This window comes from Calonectris borealis, chromosome Z (genome assembly GCF_964195595.1).
Source record: "Calonectris borealis chromosome Z, bCalBor7.hap1.2, whole genome shotgun sequence".
In the NCBI taxonomy this organism is placed as follows: domain Eukaryota; kingdom Metazoa; phylum Chordata; class Aves; order Procellariiformes; family Procellariidae; genus Calonectris; species Calonectris borealis.
Genome location: NC_134352.1, coordinates 84,043,427 through 84,064,005, shown reverse-complemented (window position 1 = coordinate 84,064,005; position 20,579 = coordinate 84,043,427). Strand labels below are relative to the sequence as shown.

At 46.6% G+C, this 20,579-nt stretch overlaps 1 long non-coding RNA gene across 1 annotated transcript; it reads left to right on the top strand.

Moving 5' to 3' along the window:
• The first annotated feature begins 7,855 nt into the window (after positions 1 to 7,855).
• Positions 7,856 to 14,476, top strand: LOC142075304 (uncharacterized). Its single transcript, XR_012670844.1, has 3 exons — positions 7,856 to 10,652; positions 13,056 to 13,268; positions 14,313 to 14,476. It is a non-coding gene; the product is annotated as an uncharacterized LOC142075304 (long non-coding RNA).
• Positions 14,477 to 20,579: the final 6,103 nt, after the last annotated feature.

Below are 20,579 nucleotides of genomic sequence, written 5' to 3'. Positions count from 1 at the left end.
AGTAGGCTGCAACAGCCTTGAGCCCAAGCCCGAGCCTGCCTGGAGCCACTCCTGCACACCCCGTGTGCCTCCCCGCTCCCTCGCTTCCCGCTGCATCTCCCCAGCTCCCTTTCTGGTACCTCCCTGGCATTTTGCTGGCTTTCTCTTTGCTTTCTCATCCCTCCAACGTAGATTAAAATACGCGCACACACCCTTTTGTGCAAGCAACTGCAACCCAACCAGAGCCCTGGGAGAAAGAGCAGGCTCTCCTCCATCCTTTACAGAGATTCCCAGGGAAATCACTCATTTTCCAGCCCAGCTTTGCCGTGGTGGTTTGTGGCCTGCCTGAGAGTTTTTCCTATTTTGGCTTTCACGAAACGAGGATGAGAAACTCTTCTTTCCTTTAGCCCCAAGGCAACGTAGCAAATTGGCCAACATGATGCTCGGCTTAAGTGAAACGTGCCCTTAGACCAAGGTAAGGACTGATGGCTGCACAACTGCAGCCTCTTGGAGAAGGGGAGATGCTCTACAAGGTGCCTGTAGAGTCCTGCCCGGTGGAAGGGGTCACGGGTCCCTCACCACCACCGCTGTCCCTCAAGAGAGCTGCCCCACGTGCATGGGTGGAGCACCCTGGGCATGGAGCAAAAGAAGTGAAAGAGGGGTTACCTCTGGGGTCAGACAGCACTTGTGATAGAAAAACCCCATCTTGAGGTGGAGAGGAAAACCCAAGGAGATGTTTGCAGTCCTCCCAGAGGCTGCCTGGGACTGGGAAGAACAGGAGTCTGTGTAAGCTGCGCCTGGACATTTCTCTGGACGGATGCTCAGAGGGATACAGGCACCAACAACTGCAGCAATGCAGCGTAGGAGAAAAGGGAATTTATTTTTGGGGGGAAAAGCTACCGAATTTGAGGGTCTGCATCCACCAAGATAAATTCACGCATGGGACATCCCGCAGATGGAGGAAACCGGGGAGCTGCTCAAGGCATTAAGTAACGTGTTTAGCGTGAGATGTTTTTTCAGGGGAAAAAAAAAACCTCCTTTTGCAGTATTCATGAGAATGGCCCACGCACGAAATAACGTAAGAAGGGAATGGTCTTTTTTGGCTGCCGTGCTCGGGACAGAGTGTCTCGGGACTTCTGACAAATAACGAATGAAAGACAAATGTTGTGGGACCGATGCTGACGCCGCTGTGCATTACCCCATCGGGATCAAGGCGCGAGCTGGGGGTCGTGACCAGCAGACTCCCACATGAAGCAGCACAATGGAGATACATGCATTTTTTTTTTCCTGCACGACGGACGCTTGTAGCTCCTTTACAGGGCAGCGCACCATCAAACACTCAGCACATCCGAAGGCACCGCGGCACAAGAGCAAAACATCTGGATGTGCTGTACAATAAACAAGACGTGGGCAAGTCACACCCCTCCAGATAATCCGTTGTTCAAAGTGAAAGCTCGCCGCAGAAATTTGGAAAAGGAGGGGGGAGCGGGGCAGGACTCTTATTATGCTTGGAAACTATTTAAATATGTCAATATTAAGGGAGCGTAATTACCACTCAAGCAATTCCAGCAAACAAGTCGGTAACAGCGCCTACTTTACGGGAAGTGCATTTCCTCTTGGCAATCTTCTGGCTGGGAATTATCGAGTACGCAGCTCTCCCGCTCCCCTCCATCCACTTCATCGCCGGCACCGGGGCGACCAGCATCTTCCAGTGGTGTGTGCTGGGATGCACGTAACTGCCCATGGAGGACCGTGTCGGTCACCGTACCCTGCTTGGAAGTGATGCTCTAACCCCTGAGCAAAGTCTGCTGTGGGTCTGAGGACATCGGACAGCCCCGTGGTGCTGAGCACTCTGTGCGTGCTCTCCTTGGGGTCGGTGCCGACCATCCCTTCTATGGTCAAGGTCACCAGAAGTAGCTCAGTGCTACTCTGCTTCCCCGAGCATCTGCCCGGGGCAGCCCTCGCAGCCACGCTGAGGGAAGAGTCAGAGGAAGGAGAGGACTGCGGTTAAGGGACCAGACTCCACACCAAGATCTCCTGACTCGGCTCCCAGCATCGCCACCAATGTCCCGTGTCGCGCCAGGCGAGTTGCTTCACCCTCAACGACGCCGGCTCCTGCCTTATAAAGCCCTTCTGTGGTCAGTTGTGTGGCAACGCAGAGTCGTGCTCTGGCTTGGGGAAGTTACTAATGGTCTTTGACTTCTTCTGTTTTGAAAACACTGAACCCAAAAGCGAGGTTCCTTGAACCATTAGTCATCGAAGGAAACGGCAGCTTCCCAAAGCTGCTGAGAACCTTCCCAGGGCTGCTGGGAGGGGACAACCTCCTCCTCCCTATTGGGGATGCATGGGGCGCATCCAGGCTGGTATGTGGTCCAGGGAGATGCTGAAACCGGACAATTCCCAAGAACAAAACCCATCTAATGGGAAAGCTACCCTGAGGAGTGGCCACCCTGCAGCAGTCCTCTCCCCGGCATCACCCACAGGTGCTGCTGACCCCTCAGTCCATTTACTCAAGAACCCACTAAGGACACCAAAAAATAATCTTCAGCCAAAGTGGTGGCAATTAACCTCACCACTCATTAGCTAGGGTCTGTATATAATCCTTATTATTGATTATGAGCATTTTCCAGCATCCCTGTGTGTTGTGGAAGTGCTTTCATCCACACTTTGCAGATGGTGAACCAGGATTTTGGGGAGTTATCCCAGACCACCCAGGAGACTCACCCAATCTCCACCGAGACTCTGGACTGCTCTCCCCTCTGCTGGGACCCAACGCTGGGCAACAGCAGCGGTCACAATCCATCCTTCATCAAAGACAGGTCCCAAAGTCCACGTGAGGCAACATGATGCTCAGATGAGGTGCAGGCATTTGGGTTTGGTTCTTGGGCTCTTCACATTCCTGATTTTGCCACCACTTTGACTAGTTTTGAATTGCATTGACTCAATGTTGCCCAGGATATTCTTACAAGCCCGATGTGAAGTGTGTGAGTGCTCATTATTGTTCATAACACACGGGCCGTAGTATGGGCCCTTTAAAATTTGTTAAAAGCACTTGAATATTTTTAATTGATTCTTTTTTTTTTTTGCAATATCCACCCAACTTGAGTCCTAATCCCATCTAACGGCTGCAGAGAAGCTATAATGAAAGATTAGCTCATGTTTAATGTCTGGTTAGTGCCTGAAAGGCATCTTGAAAATGTAAAATGCCACAGAAATAATCTTATTTTTGTTGTCAACACTCCCCTTGAGCAATGCCCTTAAGCCTGACAAATGCTCACTGCAAGCGAAGCGAACGTCCTCTCATTATATTTGAACAATCAAATCTCATGCCCCGACGTACAGAAAGCCCACCGTGATGGTGCCTGGCTAGCGGGGGATTATTTTTCTAGGTAGCCCCATTTTTGAGTCGCCCCAGAATTTCTCATTACGAAGCTCAGATTTCTGCCTGTTGCCCAATCGCTGCCTGCAGCAGCTGCCGCCGTGCGAGGTCCAGCCTCCAGTGTCCCAGCAGAAAGTTAACGGATGGGGTCCTCCATCAGCATCCGGGGGGGGGGACCGGAACTGAGCTGCTTCATTTTCCCATGTTTCACCCTTCATGAAGCGTGTTGCCAAGTGTTATGCTAAATTCTTGCTGAAAAGCCACCACTGGGACAGCGAATATTTTTAAGCATATTTTATATTATCTTTTGCCCATGGAGGGCAGGTAGCTCCATTCCCTGCATCCAGAAGACACCCCACTCCATATTCATTATTTTTCTGTTGCATCTCTCAGATCATACCAACTGATCCCATAGCCGTATCCATGTTTCTCTCCCCAAACAGCCCCAGCTGATGGCATTTGAGGGAGCCGGGGCTGCCCGCAGCCGCACGCTCCACGCTGCATTGATCGGCACGGTAATTCCTCCAGCGGCGCGGGGCACGCTGTGCATTAATCTGCTCCCGTTGGCTGTAATTTGATAACATTAATGCTTGGAGCCCAGCCTGCGGGAGCATATGGATGGCTTCCCACTTGCGCCGGGCTCCTGCTCTTTCTCACGGCGCGCTGTGACGCAGGGCCGGGCGCCGTAATATGTGCGGTTTGGGGGGGGGGGAAGTCTCTTAATGTGGGTAATGCACTCAGGAAGTCAGTTGTGGAAAAAAAAAAAAATCAACAAAACCTTAGAGGAGGCGACGGGGGAAAGTCCTTTCCATCAGGCTGCCGTGCTGCTCCGGGGTTAGAGTGATGATGGACCCTCACAGCCATCACAGCGTCGGGTCCCAGTTAATTACGGCGAGTCGCAGAGTTGACGTTGGCAATAACTCAGTACAGGAAAGACATGGACCTGCTGGAGCGGGTCCAGAGGAGGGCTACAGAAATGATCAGAGGGATGGAACAGGCTGAGAGAGTCGGGGTTGTTCAGCCTGGAGAAGAGAAGGCTCCGGGGAGACCTTATTGCGGCCTTTCAGTACTTAAAGGGGGCTTAGAAGAAAGATGGGGACAGACTTTTTAGCAGGGCCTGTAGTGACAGGACAAGGGGGAATGGTTTTAAACTAAAAGAGGGGAGATTCAGACTAGATAGAAGGAAGAAATTGTTTACAATGAGGGTGGTGAAACCCTGGCACAGGTTGCCCAGAGAGGTGGTAGATGCCCCATCCCTGGAAACATCCAAGGTCAGGTTGGACGGGGCTCTGAGCAACCTGATCTAGTTGAAGATGTCCCTGCTCCTGGCAGGGGGTTGGACTAGATGAGCTTTAAAGGTTCCTTCCACCCAAACCATTCTGTGATTCCATGAATAACAATGATGCAGATGAACTCAGTGGTGGCAAACACTGAGGGCCTCCATCAGGGTAGAAGGTCTCAGTGTATGGAGGAACTGCTCGGTGAACTGAGGACAAACGTGCTGTGCTGATGGCTATGCCAAGGCAGGCAGCTTGCTCCCAGGCAGGACAGCAGGAGGGATGCTGCTGTTTTACAGCACGGACCAAACTTTTCTGATTTGATCCCATTAACCCACCGCAATGTCTTAATATTGCCTGGTCACTGCAAATGAGGTGGAGGAGGCAGGAAAGCACAGGCACGTCTGCACCAGCGCTACCTCCGGCAGCGCCTGCCGGGCTGTCTCAGGGCTCTCTGCATGTAGAGAGGGATGTGATGACATGCATGCCAAGGGGGGATGTAATGAAGTGCATGTTAACGAGAAGAGGAGAGGCCCCCATATAACGGTCACATCCCCGTGCTTTTCTGTCTCCCAGGTTATTCAGAAACTCGGAGAAAATAAGCTGCAGGTTATCGTCATGTTTTCACAAGCAGCTCTCCCGTCTCTCGGCAAGCCGAGCGCGTGGGGAGGGCTGCTGCGAGTTTCACAGCGGGAATCGCAGCTTCTGCGAGGTGCGAGACTGTCTGGCTCCCGCCACCTGGGGATGCTGTGCGGCTCTTCCCTCGCCGGCGGAGGTCGCGGTCCTGGATCCGGATGTCCAAGGCTACGCTGGCCTCGTCCCGACTGTAATTAAGGTGTGGGGATTAATTAACTCCCCACTTGAGTCTGGGGATTAATTTTTAGACAGCTAAAATTAGGAGAGAGTAATCCCAGCCAAAATGTGCAACTTTTAGCCCCATACATTATATAGGATTATATTATATTGCATCCCACTACGCCGTCCGGAGAAAAGAGGCTGGTCCATGATAGTTGCTCCACCTTCATCACTGCTGGTGGCCACAGGGGACGTGGACACAGGATATTTGGGTTACTCGCTGCTTTGGCTGGACGACAGCATCCTGCAGCCGTAAGCTGCTTTCTTGTCCTTTCCTGCTGGACACGTAGCTCAGTAAGGACGGACTTTCTCAAGGTGGGACAATAGTAGTCGGTGGCTGAAATCAAGTAAGTTCCTTTAAATTTAAGGTCTGTTAGGAACAGCCCAGCCAAAACCTAATGTAGATGAAAATATAGGAGCTGGAAGCTTGAATCCTTCAAGATCAATGATAAAACTGCTGTTGTCTTTGGTAAGGCCAGAGCACAAAGAAAAACCCAGCTGTGTTACAGGGAGAAATCGTTCTCCTAAAGCAATGGGTCATGCGAAAGAGTGGTTTCTGGCTGTAATCCCAACAGTATTACACTCGGAGAGAGGTCTGAGACAGTAATACCGAGGAAGCTTGATACTTCATGTCTGTTTTATTTGTTTGATGAAAAATTATCAAGGAACGAATGGGAAAAGTAGTTCTTCTTTTCTCTAATACGTAAATGTTATCCCAGAAAATAATTTCTCTTCCCTGTAATAAATCTTGGGGAGGAACTTCTCTGACAGGCATTTCACCCCAGCTGTCAGCTGAGATAGATGTATGGGAAGAGGTAGAAACAAAATAAGGAGATTTAAAAATAATCTAGATTCCATTTCTCTATCAGGCATAATTTAAAGTGAGCCTAACCATCCACATTTCATTGCCTGCAGACAAAACAAGGTGTAACATATATCCCTTCAGAAGCACTTGAGATGATTAAGAGAAAGGCTTTCATAGGAGCGTATTTCCTTGAATAAACACCAGCTCTCCTTCCCCGCTTCGGCACCGAGTAACCCTCCACGGTGATCTCAGCATCTCACAAAATGAATTTCAGATGGAAAAAAATACACTGGGGGTGCAAAAACGCACCAAGGAAAGAGGATCGCCTCCTTAGGCAACGCAAGGTCTCCAGGGAGACCCACAGCCAGCCCCGTTTTCAAGCAAATATTAAATATCCAGCTCTGAACGGCCTCAGGCACCCTTGGCCTGGAAAGCCCTGCCGAGGCAGAGCATCTTGCTTGTGTCATGCTTTCATATGGATGCAAGCTTGGATTTTAACCAGAGCGCTCTAATGGAGATTAAACAACTCCACAAGCAGCTGCTCTATGGTGATATTAAGTGGAGACTGGATAAAGTTATCAATTTAGATTGAACTGGGGAAGTTCTGCTAATGCACTTGAACAACAAAGGTGCACAGATGGCAACTGAAATGCTTAGGGAACTTCTTAAGAAAAATCCAGCTGAGCCTTATAAACAAATGTCCTTTGTAAAACCGGCATCTAAGGAGCGAGCAAGGGAGAATCTGTCTGAACTACTTTAATTAAAATTTTTTTTTTGCCATCAGGGACCTGCCTGAAGTGTGAGATGTTTAAATTATCAGTACCATTGCAACAGCCACATGGCTGCAGGGAGTAAAAAAGGAAGGCAGGATTTGCATGTGGCCCATCCGTGCTTGTTAAGGAAACGGCAATTCTGGGTTTTCTAAAAAAATTGAGTAAAGAAACCAGCTTTATACAATTCTTTCCTGCTCATTTCTGGGAGGCAGGGGCATTTCTGAGCGCAGCACCTTGCATCCATTCGCAGAGGTCTTTGAAGCTGCCCAAACACAAAACATCAGGCTGAAGACCTGACGGAGGTTGCCTCGCTTGACACGCACGCAACTAACGACAGAAGAAGGCAACGCAGCTTAGCCGATGGCTTTGAACTCGTGCATATGCCTTCCAATTATTTAAATGGCCTGGTTAGATAAACATCAGCACCCAGGGATCACCGTTAATATGCACAAGAGCAAATGTTCCAGATTTTTAGCCCGTAACTTATTCAAACCAGTTGGTCAGGGAACGGAGCTGTTGCACTTGTGTTGCCTTCAAACCCAAAGCCTCTCGGGGAAGGGACTTGCCTGGCCCCGTTCGCCTGTCCATGTGCTCTTATATGCAAACAAGGATAATTGCAAGGGTCGAGTGATCCTGTGTTTGAAAGGTGTGCAAGCGTGCTTCAACGTCAGAGGAGCTGTTTCTCTGCAAGAGGTCATTAGCAGGCGACAGGGTGTTTATATTTTGCCGGGGTATCGAGCAGGCTGCATCATCAGCATCCTTCTATCACTGCTCCTCTTGTAGGTCGAATCTGCTCTCTTCCAGTCGGAGCACGCGTTTCAATGCCAGGTCCCCAGCAGTACCGGGAGGATGCTGCCTGCTGTGGCTTGTGTCACCTTGGCCAAGTCCCTCCTTTCACTGTACAAAGATCTAAGGGCAACCAGGTTCTTCGTGAGGTGCTGCAGGTCTTGCTGCCCATGGCAGGGTTTAAGGTCAACAAGGGACCCGAGACGTTGAAGAATAAGTGCTAATTCAATGTAACTAAGCTTCTGCTCTGTGGCTCTCCAGGATATCCAGAGGCGGTCTACAACATGATTGCCATTCCCAACGTGTATTATCAGGTGGAATTAGCAGTATGTCTCATTAAAAGTTCATGCCAGGAGATGGTGCCCTGAGGAAGGGGAGGAGCACACACATCCTAGTGTGATGTCCAGGAGCCCAGGCTCAGCCTGCCTTCATCAGCCATCCCACACCAAGCCCCGTGCCCTCCAGCAGCAGGGTGGAAGCAAAGAGCTGGAAGTTAGAGACATGGTAAAACACCTCCGCCATTCGCTCCATGTCTGTGTCAGTCCTCGTACAGCTCCTCCTTGCAAGCTTGACCCCAACCCTGGCACCTTTGGTCAGCAGCAAGGCAGTTTCCCAAAACCCGGTGTGTCCCTCACCCTGATCACCCCTCCCACAAACCATTTAAACCACCAGCGAAGGGAGGTTTGCACGAGGACACTCCTTCTGGAGCAGAGACCATTGCGGTCGGGCACTGGCAGCACCCCAGCTCTTGCAAGATCCCCATCACCGCCAGCAAGGGTGAACTCTGAGCTTTCCCAGTGAGAAACGTTCTTCTACAGCCTGGGCCAAGCAGAGGACAATAATGACTATTCATTGCTACCAACTAAACCAAGGCAGAGCAGGTGGGACAAGAAAGGGCTAGCTATCACAGGAAAGTGCTTTAAGTGACACAATAGGACAATAAATGAAAGCAATGAGCAGACAGCACTTTCAGATCACTAGTTTTCCGAGTATTGCCTGACCCTGTTTGGCTAATTTTACCCTTGGACTGCATGGGAAGGTGAGTTCATCCTACATGCCTGAAATACAGCACCTCAATACAGACACGGGCCAGATTTACAAATATATTTGATGTGGTTTGCACGTGTGTAAGTTCTGTTAGGCCTAAGCTCTGGTATAACCTGGGCTTTCTGGGGCATGAGACCTTCATTTGGTGGAGACCGATGGAGGGAGGAGAAGGTGAAAGGTGGGTTCTGCAGACAGCCAAGAGGAAAAGTTTGCTGTTCCAGTTATGGGTTACCAGAGTTAAATTATTCTTTATGTACTGGTATTACTGACCTTTGCAAATCCAACTGGCTGAGGAAAAAACAAGAACGCATTGACAGGCTCTTTAAAAATTGATTTTGCTAAACATTGAAATGATACAAGCCAACGGTAGAGATGTGTATTGACACTTCTGAAAGCCAAGTGACGCACGTTGCATGTGGACTGGGGTCAGTGGTTTGAATTTTCATGGGTTAAGGGGTCTGTGTCTTCGCTGCATAACTACAACCAGCCACATGCGGATAATAGGGACGTTCTTGTCTTCTTTGGAAGCACAATAAAATCACTCACATGCTGGAAGAGGGTGCTAGATGGAGGAGTTATGCCATAATAATTAAAATTACTATACAGGCTGTGCCTTATAAAAACAAGCCCTACTATGTGCCTTATTCCCTGGCATTCAATTTAAAAAGTATTTCCCATTTCTTTTTTGAACGTGGACAGCAAATGCTGTGATGTGAGGGAAGGTTAGGGGATTTTTCACTGTGCAAAGCAATTTCTTTTACTTCACAAACAGCCACGGGTATCAGCTTGGAGGCCTTACATCAGACACTGCCCTATTATCTTGAAACCTTCTCAATAAAAGGACTCCCACAGCCCCCCGGGTTCTCAGCAGCCGTGGAAGTAATGCACTGGGCGTTCCTGTAAACTCTTGCTATTTAGATTAGATGCATTTCATCGGATAGGTGGAGACTTCTTTTCCAAAAAAAAAAGAATTAGATATTGATGTTCAGCTTTTTCATACTTACAAACAAATACTAATGAATCAAATGCAACATAATGGCTGTGTGCTGCGAACCTTGGCCCAGGCGAGGACTTCCCGAAGTCCACAGAGCTGCTCGCTCGAGTAAAGACCACTTGCATCAATGAGAGCTCAAGCTCTGCAAGCATCGGTGATTAACTCAAAACACAAACGGTTGAGCTCAAAACTTTTCAGAAACCCATTAAAGGAAAGGCCGGTGCCAAATCAATAAAAACACTGTTTGCAAGACCAATTAGCCGATGTATGAAACAGAAGAGAGTGACTCGTATATTCACCTTTCCTGGACTCATTTCTGGCACAGCCTCACAGTATTCGTAACTGTCTGCCTGAGTACCTTATTCACATGCACATATATTTCCATATAATCATGTACTGGTGGAGGGTTGCACTTGTTCTTTAAAATACTCTTTACATTGGGAAAAGGAGGACTTTCTTGTTGTATCTTGATGCATCTTGGTTGCAGCAGCCCTCTACGTTTCATGGCAAATATTTTCAGAGCAAGTCAGAGTGATGCCGGCCTTCCTCATGTGCATCACAACTTGTGCAGAGCTACACCCAACACCTCTGATGCATCGTTGGCGAAGAGCATGGGCAGCGAGAGTTCACGGCTGCTTAAACTCTGGGGACACCAAAATGGCCTCGATCTGCAAAAGTTTTTGTAAACCTGTCCTCGAACAGCGAGAGATGAGGATCCCCAGCATCACACAGGGCTGGCATCCTATCTGCCCCCAAGGTAAGGGTCCAATGCCAAAAGCAGTCTGGGGGGAGATCAGGTTGGTATTTGTGGGTACCCAAAATGTTACCCCAAGGAACTGGACTCAGCGTTTTTAACACAGGGTTGTTTCTCCATATAGTCACATGTAAATTCTTTCTGCTTCTTTGCATGCTGAGCTGACCGAGAAGCTAATTTATAGGGTATTTGGTGCAAATCAATGCTGACAACAGCAATCCGTCATCTTTTGAGTTATCTAGTATGAACCAAATATCAAGATCCCTACTCTTGCTCTTAAGTCACAACTGTTACGCTTGGAGAAAGCTGTGCAGGTTTTAGTAATATGCATTGTTTGACCTGATCTTATTTGTCAGCCATTCTTAGAAAAGAAGAAATTGTATATAATATTTTGGTCTCTAATTATGAGGTCCATTTTAGTAGTTCTTGTGCATTGATGCTTATATTGTAACATATGTTGGAAAAAAACGCCTTTACAATTTATTGTCTGGTAAAGCAGACTGGTACACTGGTCAAGTCACTCTGAACGGCAGAAATATCCTTACCCCCAGGGCACCATTCCCCATTTTCTCCTTATTTGTGGTCCGGCAGAGCAGTGACCCTGCTCACACTGGAGTTTCCTGAGATGCTGAGAAGCCATCCAGCTTTCCCTCAGGAAGGGGGCTCTGAGCACATGGGTATATCTTGTGCAAAGGTCCATATGTCACAAATAATGGTGGCTGTTGCTTTGCTGGGATTTTTCTTATTGAGGTGCAACAGGTGGAATTCTCAGCTGCGCTTCACAGAGCACCTCCCATCATCAAAAGACATTCAAGAGCCTTGCACACTTAGGACAGGTTTCAAGGAAAATGAGCGAACCCTAGAGATGCAGCAATGGAAATAATAATCTAGTTCAGGATTTGGCAAGTGGACAAGGGTTTATGTCCGGAAACAGGGTGGAGGCATGACGGGCTGATGCCGCCCAGCAGACAGCCAGGATTGCCATTTCTCTGAGAGAATGGGGATTGTTTGCTCTGGTTGCTTTCCAAAGTCATTCTGATGCCTCGGAGGTGAAAGGATTTCAAGGAAACATTCAAGATGCTCATTCGGTCACATCCAAACCTTTTTTTTTAAAACATGCCTCAGCAAAATGACTCGCTGTTTCACACGGGAAGGCTGCACGGTGCGTCAGCAGCGGAAAGTGCCGGAGGCAGAGCAACGCCGCATGGACGGCGCTGAGTCCATCGGGCGTCTGGAGCGGTCAGAGGCCAATGAGATTTTCCAATATCCTCTAACTGGTGCTAGAAGGGAAAATATGAAAAGTCTTTGGGGTGCAATATGAGCTGATCAAAAGAAAAATAAAACAAAGCACTAATTAACTGTGCTATTAAAGGTCCATCCACTTCGCTGGAGGAAAGAGCAACATCTTCTAGGATGGATGCTTGCTAATAAATCAGGAGGGCTTTGTTCGTCTGCCAGCTCCCCCACAGGCTGGCTGGGTGGTCTTGCTGCGAGTCAAATCTCTTTAACCTCAGTTTCTCTATATCTGCAAGATGGGGAGGAAAACTATGTATTCTCCTCTCCCCTTTAATGAATGTTGAACTCCAAAAAAAATTTTAAAAAATTAGAAAGTGCTATAGAAGGTGTTGCTGCTATTTGTTACATAGCAAAAGCCAAAGTTCCTGGGTCCTTTTACCCTTTGTTATCACAGAGTTTTTTGTTATCATAGAGGTTTTTTTAAGATAGAGGGGATCCAAGAGAGGAGATATGTCAGCTGCCCCCTAAGGAAGGAGATGGACAAAAACTGCCAAATCCTGAACGGGACCCCTTCCAAACTGAAGGAATTGGGCAGAATTCTTCCATCAGCAGACTGACAATCTGCTTTGTTGCCTAGAAAGGTGGCTGGCAGGAACCACCTCAAAACATCTGATACCACCTTGGATCTGGCAGGGTTTCCCATGGGAATGCCATGACCCGCTTTCCATGATGAAGAGGATGACGCACGGAAATCAAAAGGCCATCATGACTCCAGCTCGGCCGCCAAGATGTGCTACAAGACACCGCGGCTGGGGAGGTGGATGGAGTACGCAAGCTTTGCAGGAGGAAGGAGAGACATGGGCTGTAGTAAGTCCTCTGGCTGAGCTCCAACCCACCTCACAAGAGAGCAAAGAGAGGAAGAGCTGGTGGAAGTGGCGTGGGAAGAGAAGAGCTGGGCATGAAGACACGTGGGTCTAAACCCAATCCCAATGGGTGACACCCAACTCCTTGCACGAAGGACGGAGGGCCTGACATCAGGATGCTTATTAAATCAGATCAGGTTTCCCTGTGCTCGCTAAGCCAGGGCTCACTCAGCCTCTTTATTAGTTTATAGTTTTTCCTGATCCAGTCTGTTTTTTAGTTAATTGCTTTTTACCTTGGATTTTCTAGAACAAGCTTTTTATGTAACAGCCCTTGCTGAGATAGAAAGCGTGATAGATGGAGCCTGGGTCCTGCAATTTGGTATTTAGGCAGCTCTGTCAAGAGTGCGGTCAAGAACGTTGTAAAAAATGGTAAATCTGAACATCCACGGTGTCTGCGAAGTCAAAAAGCTGCAACTCAAACATGAAGGCAGCCCAGAGGGAACTGGATTTGTTTTTCAAGGTAGCCAGTCTAGACATAATTTTACCACCTTGCACCTTTATATTCTCGTACTTTCTTCTTACAGTCCTTTGGGGAAAATTCTGAGATTGCATTTCGTTATTTCCTACCATCAGTTCCACGATTTGCTAACGCAAACTGCAAGGTGTTAGCAAACAGCAGGAACAGTAAAAATACTTACTTTGCTGCTGTTGTGAAAGCACAGGTATAATGTATCTATTTACTGAATTACAGAAAATTGCTTTCCTCCTGCAGATGAGTGTTGGCAAAATTGGTCACTTAATTCTGAAAGACTGAGAGAAAGGTAGCAGCAATTACTTCAATGTCATGGCAACACATGCCAGCACTGTGAGGATCTCAACATCTCCTCGCTGCAGTCCTCCCTCGGAAAAAAAAAAACATATTTTTGGCAGCAGTTTAGCACTGAGGTTTCCTGGGAGCAGCGCTCCTGGGGAAGCATTACCCACGCTACCAGGTCTGCTGGATTTGGGGGAGCATCTCCAGCCAGCCCCATTTCGAGCATCCCTTCAGGCAGCTGCCTCTGCTCTGCCCAACCCAGGATTACTATCAGCAGGCGTTTGACAGCACCTCCCTGCCTGCTATTAAAATCCTCCCCCAAGCATGCACGGAGCTTTTCAATAGAGCAACCTCTGCAAGAGCACAGGACCAACATTTTGTGCCGTCTTTGCAGCCATCTCACATGATCAAGGGCTTTAAGGGGCTTTGCTGGGTGGTGCGATGATGGCTGGTGTGGGTGTGGGGGCTCAGGCTTTTGGCTTCTCCATGTGAGAGTAAATGTAAATTATCTTCCTATCCAAGCTAATGGTATGGGAGTAAAATCCTTACAGGCTGTAAATTACACTGAGTCTCTAGGATCTACAACTCACCCTCCCAAAAATCAGCTCCCTTGCCTTCAGCCAGGGCTCAGTTGACCGTATGGGTGGAGCATGGGTGGATTCCCAATGATATCATGGAAGGATGTGGGTTTGCCTGTGAATTCCTGTGTCTTCTCCTGAGCTAATTTCTCTCTTTGTTTACTCTTATCAGGACCTCTGCAGCCAAGAATTAATTAGCAGCACTGCCTTAGTACATCGGGGTCCTACCAGTTCAAGGCATTGTACGCACACAAAGCCAAGAAGATCTGCACAGCTTAAAACAATTTTTTAAAGGAAACCATTACTAAGCACTATTACTAGTAAAATATCGGCTAATTATACTAGCAAAAATAAACACTTAAGTAGGGAACATCTCTCCAGCTTCACTGTATAAAGCAAGCAGTGGTAGTGCTTAGGAAGAAGATGTTTTAATAAGGACTTTGGCATTTTTTTGCTTGCTGAAGAGCTTTTCTACTGCCCTCCACCATGCCCGGTACCTGGATAAGCCAGGCCAGATACCCTCAGTTATTGCATTGCCTGGGGCTGTGGATTTTTGCTTTTGTGTTCTGTTTTGTGTTTTTTTTTAAGAAGGATAAAGAGCATCCTAAACAGAGTGATACTGTATCGCACAGCATTAATGCAGTTACTTGAAGTGAGACACACAGAGGTTATTTGCTTCCTCTATTTGCTAAAATAAATAAATTGTGTGTAGATTAAGTGCTGTGCAATGAAGGCAGCATTGTACGCAATATTCCCCAGCAGACGCTTACACTTCCTAGATAAGATACATGGCAGCGAAGGCTGATGAACTACAGACTTTCACATGAAACTACTACTAACTACTATTACGACTAAAAATATCACCTAGCTATACTTGCTAAAATAAACATTTATATGCACAGATAATCCCCAAGCTTCAATGTATAAACCAACCGGTGGTGGATAACTGTTAGAAAAAGCTGTGCCAGTAAGTATGTTGCTGCAATTTGCCTGTTAGAGGCTCTCTTCTGGCACCACGTCCAAAACTATTGACAGTAGTTGGGACACATCAGCAAGTGGAAGCAAATCCAGACTGCGTGTCCCAAAAAGAAAAAAAAAAAAGTAATTTCTTTTTTTATTGGTTTTAATTAGAAGAAAATCATTAGCAAATATTTTCACATTGTAATTTTCATACCGATGAGAGCATCGGACCAAAATAATAGGAGTCTCATTTCCTCTTAGGAAACCAAATGAAAAATGAGGCTTGGAAAGAAGCTCATGAAGTCAGCTAATCTGTCGCACAGCTCCAGGAGAGGATTACCCGCAGCAAACGGAGCCCTTTTCCTTCACGGAAAGGTTGTGCATAAGCCAGCCCTGGGATAAAAGCCCCCATCCCAGTGTGCTCCCACCTCCGTGTATCTCCTCTTGAGAGAAAGTCCATAATCCATGTCTGGCAAGTAGACATTCTTAGCCATAAAAAGGTTTGTGACCTACAGGAGGCATTTATTTGTTTTTCTGTTGTGTAGGAAGACAGGACATGAAGTAGTCATTTGCCAGACAAAATCAACACCAGAATCCAAAGCCTTCTACAATGGGAGACCAAAAGCCAGATGAGAAACTTATTCAAGCGTTCTGTGTAATGTTTCTGCTCAGTGAATACTATGGCTATGGTTTCATCTGAATATTTTGCAAGTGCGTGTGAAATAATAATGTTACCAAAGTTACCCTTCCTAACACTGTTCTTGTTATTTTAATTTTTTTTCACAGGATGGACTGAATTTAGCCATTAACGTAATCCTAGGTTCAAGCAAGATCACCCAAAACACCTTGGAAACATCACTGAAGTGCCCCAATAAACACTCTGTTGTTGATGCCCAAAGACACAACCATCTCGGGCAAGGTGGAGCCAGACACATTGCTGTTCTTTTGGGCCAATCCTATCAACAGCAACCTGTTATTTTAGGCAAATCAGATCAAATGCAGCTATCAGTTCTCTTAAACTGCTTTTGACCCTGTGCTTCTGCCTATTTTTGCACGCCTGGGATGGGAATATTGCATGTGAGGCAGCACCATGGCCTTGAGATAAAACAGTACAGCTCCTGAAGCATGAGAGAAAGAGCTGTCAGGGCTTACACGAGGAAGAGTTCGTCAGGTAAATCTGAATGCAAAAATAGCGAGATACATGCCAAAATCATGTACTGGGACTCAGTACATACAAATCCCGGAATAAAGATAAGCCAGCCTAACCATCTGGATACATATGTCATACAACAATCTATGCAATTTGGTTTTTGCTCTTAAATCCTCCTGCCCTAAAAAAAAAATCAAGTTAACTTTAAACAGGTTTTTTCTACCATAAACATCTAAATCAGAAAATCCTCGAGCAAGCTGTTCTTTTTCTATTCCAAACCTTAAAACAAACAAAAAAAAAACCCAAAACCTGAACAATTAAATTCTGCCACAGAAATCAATGCAGACAGGCCCCCTTTCAATGCTAGGTATTTGTTTTCCTGTATTAAGTGTTCCTAGTAGACACGTGAAAGAAAATATCTCAATTTTTGCCTTTCACAATATGACTTCTAAGAAGCATTTTTTCAGTGCCAAGAAAGATCAGTCACATTATTGCTGGCAGTAAGTAGCACTCCCACAAGCTGTTAAATTCTTTACCTGCAGACGAGTGGCTCTTGAATAGGTAAAAAAACTATTTCCTGCCTTTTGAAGATATGAAAGAGACCCAAAAGGATTATGAAATCGCTGTAACTGATAACCTTCAGACAGCAGCATTATCAAAAGGCGAGGATAAATGACCAAATTCATCCAACATCTAACTGTTTCAAGTCAATGAGTTCAAACTGGAGATGAATTGCCTGCAGCAAAGCCAGGGTCTACAAGGTTTTGTGTTAATGAGTACAGTGAAAGAATAGCAGATACTGTGATTGACAGCAGTAGTATATATATAAAAATATATATGTGTGTGTGTGTATACAAAAAAAAACTGGAAACAGCATACAACACTTCAGAGGAATGAAACCACAGACCTGGGGTAAAATTAACAAAGGTACCAGCATGATACAGAAGCCCATTTCCCAGTTTAAGAGAAAAAAAATCTTACAGCCCAGACTGGTAGTCTGGAGCCAAGAAACTCCTACAGTCACTTTGTCCAGAAGAGGAGACAAGCTCGCCCACAGCGTGCCACCGTAAGAGAGCTCAGAAAGGGTCTGTTCGTTGCCCATATCCTACAATCACATATGACCAGGAGGTCAGCTGAAAAGATTTTTGATGGGTTACTCTTTTATTAAAGCCCATAAGTACAAGTCTTACACATGCGGTGAGCATTGGGACTGGAATTGGGCTGTAGACACGTCTCTCCCCTCCTTCTCCCTAGGATCGACCACCTTCATTGCTTGCTTCGTTTATGGCTGGCCCATGGTTACCCATCTGCCAATAAGGTTAACATCAGGAAAATGAGGTCCATGCCACCATGCGCTCCTCGTGGTGTAACACGGACCAAACCCAACTTTCCAGGCAGGGACAGCTCTATCTTTAAAGGTGTTGTCCCCCTGAGAAAAGTTGTAAATACTTTCAAGCTCTCGCTGATACCAGTAGTAATTGAGAATGCTCTGCCTCCCATGGGAACAAGCTTTGTTTCCAGGCATATTAAAAGTACTTTACGTTATTTTGGCATCTCATTTGAAATAATCCCATTGGGCTCTTGCTTTGACCGTGCGTACTAGGTTTGTCCGGTGTTCCACAGGCTACGGCACGAGAACTAACTCAATTCTCTGCTACTGTGTTATTTTCCTCTCATCCGTGATATTTTGAAAATTCACAAGAAAACCATAATTGGTGTTATTTATTATCTGTCAGTGTTAGCACTCTCACAATCCTGGAGGATTTCTTCATTCTCAAGAGGTAGCGGTTCCTGCTCCATAAATGGCTTAGCATCCAAATGGCTGGGCAAGTCAAAAGAGTGCCATGAACCAACACCATGGGTATTAAAAAAAAAGAAAGTGGCCTGTTGATAAGACTTGGGGGTTTTCTGGCAGGGCTAACGTGTATCAGCAAACATATCCTCCCAGTAGTGTAAACTTTGATTATCAACACTGATAGGTCCTCCTGCTCTTCTAGCTCATGCCATTTGGGAGATCAGTTTAAGCTACACCAGAAGAATTTTAAAGTCAATATGAGATGTATTTCCTGAGCAAGGGGTATCTGGTTGCAATGGTACAATTCCGCTGCTAACTCCTCTCAGCATAGACAAGACCAGTTCCTGCCCTACCCATCCTCACCTGGAGGGCTAAATCTGCTGAAAAAGTATTCATTCAGAACTATTCACCTGGAGCCACACCTGACTGGTGTTTGCACCGACGACCAAGCCAGAAAAAGGGCAGATGAGGCAGGGAGAGAAACCAGGGGAAGAGGCACTCTACAAGTACTCCATGAGCAGAGCTACTGAGGGCAACGAAAGACATGATGATAACCAGGACATTTTCATATGTCTTTTGACCCCAGTCCAGATGCTCTTCCCTCTGTGCCATCCACATCACTCCATGAACAAGCTCTGGATGACCAAAGGATGGCCCACACTTGGGTTCACAGAGGATGAACCATGCCCCAGCAGGTAAGACCAAGCCAGCAATTAGAGATTAACATTCTGGTAGCTGGTATTTTGTCCATCGTAGCTGACAGAGGACTCGGAGACAGATGTCTCACCTGCAGTGACAAATGAACTCATGTTTTGAAGCCAACAGCTCCCCTTGAATTCCTCTCATTATTCTATACCACAGACTGCCGTCGCTTTATGAACATCTTCTCTTGAAAGACATCACCCCTACCAGAATGACTGGATTTAATATTATATCACAAAGTGACAGGAGGAGATAGTGATATGTGTCCCCTCTACATGCCATTTCCCACGAGGCCTAGAAAAGATCATCATGCTTTATTTTATGATCAGCGGGTCATTCATCTATATCTGCTTTGAAGCCACAGTAGACTTTTTGCCAATCACTAATAGAAACTAAATAAACACAGCCAAACAGTGTCATCTATCTGTGTGGTGAGTAATTATGAGGGATTCCTCTTTAAATAGATGCTTAAGTAAATATAGAAATATCATTTTACAAACGCTGGCGCAAGAAGAGATGTTGGGGAATTACAAAGAAGAGACACCTTGCTTACATATGTACATATATAAGTGCAAATGTGACCTTACACTGTTATCTAGTACATAGCAAAGGAATTTATTTTGGCTTTTATAGTCATGTGTGTGCTTTCTTCAAAGCACCATACTCAAGATGGAAAAGTACTTTTCTATTTCCAAAGCTTCATTCATAAAAATGACCTTTTCATTGAATGTTTTCATTCTAGTATGCAACACTATTTGTTTCCCAAGGAGGCTATTGGGGAACTATTTCATATAATACACTACGAGTTCATGCAATACGATGGAGGGTTATAATGCAGCTGTATGATCCTTCTATACCCTATATATGTGTGTGTGTATTTATTAATGACCCTGTAGCACTGAGCGCAAAGCACTGGGTGTTCTGGGTGATGTGAATCATTTTGCTCTGCCCACTTCAATCCTCCCTCCGTGTCACCGGGATGCAGTGTTCAGCCTCACCTCTGCTCCTGCAACGTCAGGCTGGGCTGCGGGTCGAGAGGTGGATGTTTCTCAGTGCCATGCAGAGCCGTTTGCTACCTGTAATGCAGTAATTTAAATATTAAGAATGAGTTGGTTTGGGAAGTTCAGCTCTCAGGGAGCAAAACTCAATTAACTGCAGGAAGGGGGATGGAGAAATTGGGAAGGGGAAGCGATGGTGAAGCAAAAAGGGTTTCAAATGCCTATGTAATCATCTGCGGGTCGGACAAGTGGCTGGTGACCCCATTGACGCCTGCCAGCATAACACCGTGATGGCTCACCCGGCCAGCTGAGTTCAACTGAAAGATTTATCTCCCAGACAAATAATGGAGGTGGTGGCATAGGGGGAATGGGCAGACATGCAAGGGAGAGCGGGGCACACAGAGCCACTGCCGGGCAAGAAACCAGGGCACCCAAATCTGGAGAAAGAAAGGAACGGGTCCCTGCCATGGGCAAGTGAACGGATGCACTTATAGCATCTGGGGTTTGAGCATTGACTGTCGTTGCATTTCTACCATTTGTTGTTCTTCCACTCCCCTCCGCAGCCCAATCTCTCAACTTCCACATGCTCATGGCCCCCCCCTACTCCTACTGATAAAATTCTTGAACCAGAAAGGAAGAAAAATGCAAACCTTTTGCAATATCACTGCCATTGCATGAAAATAAGTTGGCAGGGAGGCTGGGAGTCAGGATTCCTGGGACTCGCAGCCACGCAGAGGGAGACAGCAATAGGACACGCGCTTTTGCAAGAGGACGTCCCTACTTCTCCAGCACTCAGTGGTTCTGAGCTCAGCAGGATTAGATGGCGAAATGCCA